The following is a 10,939-nucleotide window of genomic DNA, read 5'->3' on the forward strand; positions in this document are numbered from 1 at the left end:
ATGCTTTCGCGTGCACTCCGCCCCCAAAGCGTCGCCCGGTCACACTGCGACGACGCTATCATGAAAAGCGCCGGCAGCTAGGAGCGAATGCTTCGTCTGCTTCTCGTTCCAACGGGTCATCAAAACTCGAGATTGCACAACCTTCAATACTAAACGTGCGGAAAAACAGTTTACATGATGCCACGCCGTCTTGGCATGCCCGCTCTTTCCACACGCAGCAGATTACCTCTAGAGCAGGGTGCGCGGCTGCGTATACGCTCAGCCGCGCTTACAGCCACGCGCAGTCATGGCCGAGACGCGCGCCAACTTACCCCCTACTCCGCCCCGTCGCGCGCGCTTGATCGCGTTACCGCGAGCTCGCTTTCCTTCCCCACTTTGCCATTGCTCGCGCGGGAAGGCCGCACTTACGAAGCCATCATCTTTCTTATCTCACCCTCGCACCTAAATTTAAGCACAAGTGCGCGGGGCGCGATAGGATCTGATCGCACTTGGACTTAATTTATACGGTACTCCTCTGCGGCAGAAGCGAAATTTCGTTATATTGAAATTGCACACAAACACACTTCTTTACATTGAGGCTCTAAATGCATGGTGTTCAATGGAGAAGAGGTTATGAAAAGTTAAATACTTCGCTATATCGAGAATTTCGTTATACTAAGGCTTAACTGTATGAAGATTTGAATTTATATACCTTGTTGTGCAGCTCCTTGGGTCATGGTTTCTATGACTATGACTCATATGACTCTGTATCTGTTGCGTAGAAAATCTCTCTCGCCCCGTTTCCCTACCGTTCTCCTTTTGGAGGAGCCCCCTCTTGATGCTATCCTTGTTCCACTCTTGGCCCACATCATTTCATAATCGAGGCATGTAAGGCCACAGTTCCTTATGCGATGCAGCTCTGACATCATGCGTACCATACAGAATTGTACAGGAGCCTGAGCCCATGCATAACCATTCTTCTGATCAAATGTTAATTTTTAGACTGACATCCTTTCCTCTTGCATCACAGTTATCTTTGCTGTATTGTTGCTGCTCTCTCATGTATATATACCAATCAATTATCTTAGTCAATTTCTTGAACATTGAGTCCAATCTTTGCCAACTTAGTGTGTGTTGATCGAATGGTAATTTTTTAAAACCTGCCTTCACAATCTGCCGCCACCTCAACCATTTTAGCATCCTCAATTCAGTCACTTCTCCATCCTGACTTCTAGGTGACTTTATTATAATTGACTTTATTATAATTGTTTAGGTTCCATACAGTATTGCTGGTCATGTATTCTCTTATAAGTTTATTAGACAGTGAAAATCTTCAACTTGGCTGGAACCTGTGTAACATAGATATCATAATGCATCTTTTCAGTTTTTCCAAACTATGCCAATTCTGCTGATTCTGTGGGCTGTCCAAATTTTCCATGTTGCTGTTTTCAGTTATCATTGAACCAAGGTATCCGTCTTCTCTATGGTTTACCCTCAAGGCTTCCCTTTCATCTCTTCTGAGAAATTGGCATGCGGCTACCAGATGTGGGCAGCTTGCCTCACAACACATGCACATGCTCAGCTACTTTTGCCAACCTTTGTGCTAGATGTCAATCAGCATGAGCGAAGCAGCGAGAATGGGGAATTATGAAATTAAGGCAGAGGTTCGAGCATTAAGGGAAGTCATACTTATGAGGTGAGTACATGTGAAGAAAAGTATTCAGAAATGTTAGGAATTTGCAGTTTCCTGTTTATTGGTCTATTAAACACTCCCTAGCTATTTCAGTTATTTCATCATGTGTTGCAATTTTTAGTTGCAATATGTTCTTCTTAAGTGCTGCCACACTTAGTACTAGAAGTTTGAGAACTTATATTTCTTATTCACTTGGTTCATTCATACCTACAAGCAGCAGTCTTTTCACTTTACATCAGCTATTGAATGTAATGCCCAGATATGTTCTCAGTCTACTTCAGTGGGAGTCACTAACACAGTGAATGATCATGAAGCATGTGTGTTCTTAAAAAGTGCCTTCATGTGATGGAGCTGTAAGTTAAGGTAGGGGATGCTTTGGAAAGCATTTTATGTGGCTAACATGAGAATTATTTTATGCCAGAAAGCACACAAATATTTGTGTTTATTTCTGGTGTTCTTCTTCCTTAATTACTTTCTTGATTCAGCACATATATATGAAGCAAGAGATCTTGGCTTGTTCTTTCTTTACATTAGCAAATTACATTAATCATATAATAGCACACTTTACATAATTGAGCACATTAAAAGTCACTTGGCGAGCAAAACATGTACTTGTATTTTTGAATATCCCAGTTTAATGTTTTAGTGAGAAGCACTAAAAGAAGCACTTGAGAAGCACTACATCTGCTTCAAGTATATGAGGTATAATTGCTTTTGCTTAAAAATATTCCTAATCTTCTTTGATAGCTGTCCTTTTTTTACTAGACAATATAAGCATGGTGCTTAATTCCATGATAAATATGCCTGCTGTTACTGTATGCATCAGTGTTTGACTATTCGTTAACTACTATTCCTATTAGAAAAATGTATTTGCCAACCTCCAATTATTTGCATTGAAGTAGTGAAGAGTTTGACGGCAGCCTGTCTGGTTTGGTCAAAAGAGGCACAGTACGTAGTTTAAAATTAGATGCTAACCATAAAAATGAAAAATAAGAACTGGTTCAACTGGAGCTTTGTTCACAATCTTTGCGAACAAGGCTTTCAAGTGGGAGCCGAAGCATCTATCTTGTATGCCCGATCTTCATTTGCTTATTATTATTATTATTATTTGAATTCATCTAGCCCTAAAGAGGTGGCAATTTATTTCGAATACTACTCTTTGCATTTTGTTTCCATTGCTGAGTTCTTTTTTCTTTAAATAACTTCATGCACCACACAAGTACAACTCAAACATTTTCATTCTTTCAAGGACGTCACACCTAGTGGAAGGTATTCTGCACTAACATAATTATTTTGAGATTTCCAGTAAATACGTAGTCCTCATAAAAAGTATCTAAATAATTTTGGCCTAAGCGGTTATACATTAACCATGTAGGCTTCATCAGCTTCTGACATCACTTGGTCTTGGCAAACTTGTGAGCTGACAAGTTTGAGCATGCAGTCACTTCCCTCCATATTTGTTTCGATGAAGGCTTGCCCTTTGGTGCTACTCTGGATCCACCCTCGTTTCCTGTGATTACCACTAAGGGCTTCAGGGCACACACCCTCAGGAAGACTGTTCATGCACAAACCTGGTTCTTTCACACTTTTACTAAGACAGACATTGAAAGCAAGGATGGCATAGCAGGCATGTTGGTTACAGAAGTACTTTATTAAATAGCTTTGTAAGTATTCATCTTGTTGACATTTCCATATCCTCTTCTGCTGAATTAGCTGGGGGAGCATGTCTCCTTCTCATGCATACCCCAGCCCAGCAAATCAGAACTTCAGCAGCGGATGAAATGGACATTTCCACTAGGTGGACATGGAATACATCCCCTGTGCTCTGCCCTATCTTTCCACCCTTCTCCATGTATTTTACTCAGTAAACTACTGGCTCAGCATGTTGGCCACCTTAATCAACCTTCCAATATCAGCACTTAAAAGGTATACAATACAAATAAGGCACTGTAAATCCAAGCAGTTAGGCTGGCGATTGCTGCTGTTATGCACCATACAGGCAGACGCAATGGCTTCACTGTAGCTTTCTAAGTTAACTTTACTGAACTTTGAATTTAGAGAAGGCAGAATATAAACACAGACTAGCATCTTTCTTATGTGCTTCACGCCTCTGCTTTTTTGTGTTACTAAAATAAGTATGTTGAACCTAAATGAAGTAAAAGGAAAAGGAAATTGTCATACTAATTTCATTTCACTGTCTTTTTAAAGGTATAGAAAGATTTTTTTATTGCATTACGAGTTGTTACTTCTCTCGATCTTAATGTTCATTTCTCATACTCCAATTGGACTACAACTGTTCCCTCACCCACAGCTATCAAGGCCTTATGGCAACTTTGGAAGCTCTCCGAACTGAGTAAATGCTATGCATTGCATTATTTCTTAATACATTTTCATGGCTGCCTTTAACCTCTATAGTTCCTCATTAAAGCCAGCATCTCTCTTGTGACTACATTTAAAGAGCTTGTGGTAATGTATGCCTAACAAGAAAGATGGGTACTTTGTAGTGCTAGTATGCTCTAAGTAAATTGTTTTATGCAAAAATTGCTGACATAATTGTCTGACAAATACTGCATCATGTTTGCTATTTTGCTTTCTGTTTCAATTTCACTGCATCTATACATTTTATCAGTGCATGAGTAGGGTTCAAGGCTGTTCTTTAAAATGCTCATGAGCACTAATCATGATCAGTTCCCCATATAAGTGGTTTTGCTGATGAGAATACAGGAATACGAGCAAAATTGACATGGAACCAACATATAGATAACGTCTGCATGACTGCCTATCAAAAGTTATATTTTCTGAGAAAAAAAAACTGGAACATGCATCACGTAATGTAAAACTTATTGCATACACCGCCTTTCATTAGGATGATACTAGAATATTCAGCCGTTGTTTGGAGTCCCCATCAAGTGACGCTTAAGAGGAAGTTGGAAAGGATACAGAGTCTGGCGGCACATTTTATTTGTTCGACATACCGAAGGAAGGAATCGGTCACGCTTATGTTGCAGCGTTGCAACTTCTATCTTCTTGAGGTACGTAGGAAAAAATATAGGCTGAAGGTGCTTTATCAAATAATGCAGGATCAACTTTAGATTGATAAGCTCAAATATCTACATGCTCCAGGCAAAAGATACCCGCGAACTAACCACGACTACGTCATAAAGCCAGACCATACCAACAGTGATACATATCGATACTCATTTTTCCTGGATGCGATAGAAATGTGGAACCAATTGCCAAACGCTGCTGTTAGCCTAAAAGATGTCGCCGACTTTGAAAATGCTGCTGAGGCATATTGATGGGAGTTTTCGATTTAGTTTTGAAGTGCCAAGTGATATGTGCTACTTGATATTCATTGTACGTATTTTGATAAATGTCAGAAGTGTGCTGAACAGCATTCAAGTGAACATCTTATTCACTGTGAATTGACAAGTGTTAAGCAACTTGACGTACATTGTCATTGTCCATATTTGATTTATGTAATTGTATTGTCCTCTCTGTTATGACCCTCTATGAGGGTTGACAGTATTAATAAATAAATAAATAGACAACGAGGAATGTGGGTAAGTACACTTTATTTTTAGTGCACATGTTTTTTTTAATGAACAGCTGTTATACTGCTAAAATCTGCACATTTAATAAAAGTACACTGCTCTGCTTCATCACTCCATGCTAAGTGCAGGTATCCTGTACCAGGAAGTCAAACCAAGACGTGGGATGTTCAGTCTGTGAAAATAAAAACGAGTTTGAAACATTAACGTGCAAAAACTAAAGCACACTCAAGAAAATAAACACAGCACAGGAACATATCCAATGAATCAGAATTACCTTTGAGAGCAAACCTATAGTTTCTATGGCACAGTGAAGAAACCTTATTCCTCCGGCTTTTTTTTGAGTGCGAGAAAATATGAAAGTGCATGCGTTCTCCCCATATTGTGTATCTGTCACCTCTTTTCACACACAACAGAGATGGAAGAAATCAACAGTTCAGAAAAAAATGGCCGTGTAAACATTAACTGGCTTACGAGGTCGACAAACCAACGGTTCAAAGCATCACAGCCACGTCCGAAATAGCGCCGAAGGCCGGCCAGTACACTTAGGCGCCTCGGCGCGCGTAATGTAATAGGAGACGGCAGGTGCACGCGTACACCATTAAGGAACACATATTATATATGTCGGTGAAAGCGGTCACTTTTCAGTTCTGACATGTTTCACCGCGTAACACTAGTCTACTGCGGCGAAGCTGACTTCAGGACGCCGATTTCTTCAACTCATCTAGCGAGGCAGGTCCGTTTATCACGCTTGGCAGCGTTTGACATTTTCTGCATTAATTACGTTTGTTCTTTTTAATTTTATTATCACAGTGACCCTGTATCACGCAGTAGCAGAGGTAGTGCAGCGTCGTAGCTGCGTTAGGAAAGGTAATGCGTGTATGCAGCAGGCACGGGGGCATTGGCTCTTGTTTGGAAACTTCAAGAGACGCTCTTCCGCGCAGCGATACCATTTGTATTATTAAAGGAATGCAGGTGATGATTAAATGAGCCGCAGCAAAGCTGTAAAAAAGCAGTAGTAATGCTGTTCTAAGATCCTCTCGCTTGAGCGAGATGGTCTTAGAAAAAAAGCGCGATGTAACGCGATCTGACGGAACAGCTCGTCATGCCAGTGTTTTCTTACGTCCTCGTTCTTACGCGCACCCTCCCCTGCATCAGACTACTGAATGGTTCTGTGCACGCACTGACGATCCTGATGGAGGCAATACCACTCACATGAGCAGCTCCATATAAGATGCCACGGCCCATTCCACATGCCGGTGGCAATTTGACGCGGCTATGAGGCAAAATATGCGCACAAGGTACCTAATGGTAACGCATCAAACAGCTCATAGCCCCAATCCATTATTACACGCATATAGCGTGGAAAGATGAATTACTCACGCTCTAAGTGGGCACGGAATACGAACCGCTTCGCAGCGCAGCCGGCTCCGTAAGACAGACGCCATGGAAATAAGCGGATGTGACATCATGGGTTATAGCGGACGTGACGTCATGGGTGAACGTAGACATTTCGGGCACCTTTCGTCTGCTGTGCCCCGGGCACAGCAGACACGGCCTAAACTGGAAGAAAGCGGAAGAGAAAATTCCTAAGCGCACAGCCACAGGGATAGACGAGGTTCCCGTTAGGCTGATAAATGAACTGGGACCAAAAAGTAAGGAAGCTCTCGTGAAAGCAGTTGAAAAAACTTTAAAAGATAGACGAATACCAGACAGTTGGCGACAAAGTAGAATGAATTTAATTTATAAAGGAAATGGGGAGAAAGACAGAATTCACTCGTATAGACCGTTGACCATTACATCGGTAATATACAGGCTAGCAATGCAGGCAATCAAATTAAAGCTTCAAGCATGGGCAGAAAATAATGGCATTTTGGGAAAGCTTCAGAATGGCTTTAGAATAGGTAGGCGTTTGGATGATAACTTGTTTGTTCTTACTCAGTGTATTGAAATATCAAAAGCAGAAAGCAGACCGTTGTATGTGGCCTTTTTGGACATTACAGGAGCATACGACAACGTAGACCGCAGCATTTTGTGGGATATTCTGGAAGGGGAAGGCTTAGGTAACGATTGTATATAGCTTTTGAGAGAGATTTACCTAGAAAATACTGTTTGCGTTGAATGGGAAGGGATGAGGAGCGCGGAGAAAGTTCATATCAACAAGGGACTGAGGCAGGGGTGCCCTTTATCCCCGCTGCTGTTTGTGATGTACATGGTGAGGATGGAGAGGGCGCTAGAAGGAAGTAATATCGGGTTTAATCTCTCATACAAACAGGCAGGTACAGTAATATAGCAGCAACTCCCAGGTTTATTTTATGCGGACGACATTGTGTTGCTCGCAAACAAGCAAAGTTATTTGCAACGTCTGGCTAATATCTGTGGACAGGAAGGCAACAATTTAGGTTTGAAATTTAGTGTTAGAAAATCAGGTGTTATTGTATTCAATGAAAACAGTGAACAGACAGTGGAGATACAGGGCCAAGAAATACCTCGGGTAACAGAATATAAATACCTTGGTATATGGATAAACGAAGGCAACGGATATATGGAAACACAGGAAAAAACCATAACAGCCAAGGGGAAGAGAAATGCAGCCATAATGAAGCACAGAGCGCTATGGGGATACAATAGGTACGAGGTCCTGTGAGGTATGTGGAAAGGGGTAATGGTTCCAGGACTTACTTTTGGAAATGCGGTTGTTTGCTTTAAATCAGGGGTACAATCAGGACTCGACGGGAACCAAAGGTCAGTGGGTCGCCTCGCGTTGGGCGCTCACGGGAAGACTACAAATGAAGCTGTGCAAGGGGATATGGGCTGGACTAGTTTTGAAGTGAGGGAAGCTCGCAGTAAAATTGAGTATGAAGAACGGCTGAGGAATATGGAGGAAAGTAAATGGGCTGGTAGAGTGTTCAGGTATCTGTACAGGCAAAACATTGATTCACAGTGGAGGAAAAGAACTAGGAAGCTTACCAGCAAGTATGCGGCCTGTGGGGTGGGCAACACAGCAACAAAGGTCAAGCGGAAAGTCAGAGAGGCTGAATTAATCTCATGGGTGGCGGCAATGGAAAAGAAACCTGCCATGAGTAACTACTTAAGGGAGAAAAACGAAATTAGGAAAGAAACGATTTATGATAACTCAAAGGGAAGCTCATTACTTTTCGAAGCGAGATCGGGATGCCTTAGAACACGCACCTATAAAGCGAGATATAAGAAGGAAGAAGAAGCATGTGCTTGCTGCGGTAAAGCTAGGGAAACGACGGAGCATATTTTATTAGAATGTGAAGACGTCTATCCAGCGGTCGATTTAGGCACCACTGGCCTTCTTGAAGCCCTTGGGTTCAGCGGGAGCAGTGGTAAAGCAAACAGGTCCGCAATAGACATCAGTAAGAGGCGATTGGAGGATTGGTGGAAGAAAAGTAGGGAAACGACAAAGGACGGAGACGTACAAAAGCACAGTTCGCAATAGGGTATCAGAAAATTTTGACGTGGTAGTGCAGAGTGTTTATTATTTTTTTTCATTGGTTAACCTAGGTAGGATATTAGGCAGCATAGTAGCAAGAGCTTGGTGGCGCAATTCCACCGCCCTGTTCCAAAGGGGACGCTCATAACATCCATCCATCACCGTGCCAGCGGCGCTGGCCGGTTTCGCGTTGGGCCGCATGTGTTTACTTTCAGCTTGTTTTCAATAATTACAGGCCGCGTTAACAGGGCATGAACTAGTCATTTTGTTAGTTCGTCGAAACAGATGCGTTTGAAATTTTAAATGATGCTGCTTAACGTAAACAAAAACCACGTTTCTGATAGACGCAACTGGCATTTAGTTTATAATTGAATGTTTCTCAGCAATGACGGGTTTTGACATATGTTTCACCAAATTCATCTGAACGCATAGTCAAACTGTTTTGAGTGCTTTATTTCTCTGTGCGCTTTGTTTGGAGTGTAAACTGCTTAATATTTTCTCTTATAAGAAGCAATGGTTCGCGTGTAGCGTTTATTTTCGCTCACAAAGGTTTTGTTCAGTGTTCAAATCATTTAAATCTAATTTTCTGTTTCCCTTTTGCTTGGAGAGCTTATACTTTAGAGTAGAAATTGCAATGCTATAGTCAGGTGTCTGTTACACCAAACATCTTCATTTATTATCTTTTAACTGTTTCTCTCCTTTATACACTATCCTTCACTTTATATGCACACTCAATACACGTAAGGGAATTTGAAAAACATGTTTATTCATCACACATTTCTCTTCACATGTTTTTTTCATCACATTCGGGGGAGGTCAAATTACCTGCACCTCCTCAACTTCAAATGCTTCTGTCGCTCCCTTTGGGCAGTCCTGTCTTTATTTAAAGCCTTCGTCAAGAAGTGCATACGTGTGAGGATATAAAACTGCACTATTTCTGCCGTCAGTTCTTTGCTGTGAACATCACAGCCAACTCGACCCAGTTTGATGCCTGCTAAGAACCGCATGAAATCATGGATGCTGAAGGAATGCAGTTTTTCAGAAGAAAAAAAGAAAGTAAACGCATCCTCTAGGGTCTCTACCAGTTTGGCCAGATTTTCACAAGGATACAACAATCCTCCCTTGTCAAAGTGGTTGACCAGTTCACTGTTTGGTTTCACTCCGGCTTCTGGTTTCTTTCTGGTAAGGGTAGAAATGCACTCAGTGCCGCAGCTTTTTTTGTTGAACTTTCTAGCAACATAGCCAGCAATGTAAAAAATAAGACGGCTATCGCTTTTCTCAATTACGTAGCTACTGTGGTCAGTGTTCAGACACTGCAGTGTAGACCTAGCCCCATCAAGATCCCCAATTTCTAACATATCTTCAACGATGTCTCGTACACGACTGGGCAAGATAATAACTTCTTGCTTACGGAGCTGTTCATACCGTTTAGGGCTTCTCATCCGCAGAAGCACACATTCTAATACCCATTCTTTCTCGTACAACATCCCAGATGTTGATTTTCTTGTAGCAGCCTTGAAGCAGGCCCTGACAGCCATTTGTTGCTTTTCAGGCAAGCTTTTAATGCGGGCGCCAAGCACCTCATTGCCAATTTATTGTTGATTTGCCTGACGCATCGCTGCTATAGTCCCGTTCTGCAGTCAGCAGTTTTTTCTGAGCAGTACGCAAGCTGCGGCGTGTGTTAGTATGCTTTTTCAGACGTTTAGATATTCCCCCGTTCCGCCGCTTTCGTGAAAGTTGATTCTGCAGCAGTTTTCTCAGGTATTTGCAATGAATGCAGGGGCCTTTCCTTTCACATACGTAAGTGCACTTGATGGAAAAGTAACACCCAGCAAACGATATATATCGTCCTTGCTTCTCTGATTTCACGCCGCAGCCTCCACACAATACAAGTGCACGTGTGCTGTCGAGCACTGACTGCGCTTCCTCCGGCGAAGAAACAGTGCACTGTGAGCGCAGTTGGCCCCTCAGGAATACAGAGCAACACAATGATTCCGGTTGGTTGCTTTCCGACTTGAATTTCACTAACTTGGGGCAGCATTATGTGGTCGACCTACTCGCCTTCGAGCGCACAGACTCCGAAGAAAACACTGTCACGTTCACTTGGAAGCGTTACCTTATTCCATGTTGCATCAGGTAGGCGGAGATTACGACACACATGCTCAAGTTCCACGGCCTGCTGCTTATCTGAGGCAATGATATCTGGTGTATCTGGCTCCTGGCGTAGCTGCGTGTGCGCTGCGGCGTCTTCTTGCT

At 42.3% G+C, this 10,939-nt stretch overlaps 1 pseudogene; it reads right to left on the reverse strand.

Moving 5' to 3' along the window:
- Positions 1–9,503: 9,503 nt before the first annotated feature.
- Positions 9,504–10,720, reverse strand: LOC135900735 (uncharacterized; annotated as a pseudogene).
- Positions 10,721–10,939: the final 219 nt, after the last annotated feature.

The sequence above is a fragment of the Dermacentor albipictus genome, unplaced genomic scaffold (genome assembly GCF_038994185.2).
Source record: "Dermacentor albipictus isolate Rhodes 1998 colony unplaced genomic scaffold, USDA_Dalb.pri_finalv2 scaffold_36, whole genome shotgun sequence".
In the NCBI taxonomy this organism is placed as follows: Eukaryota; Metazoa; Arthropoda; class Arachnida; order Ixodida; family Ixodidae; genus Dermacentor; species Dermacentor albipictus.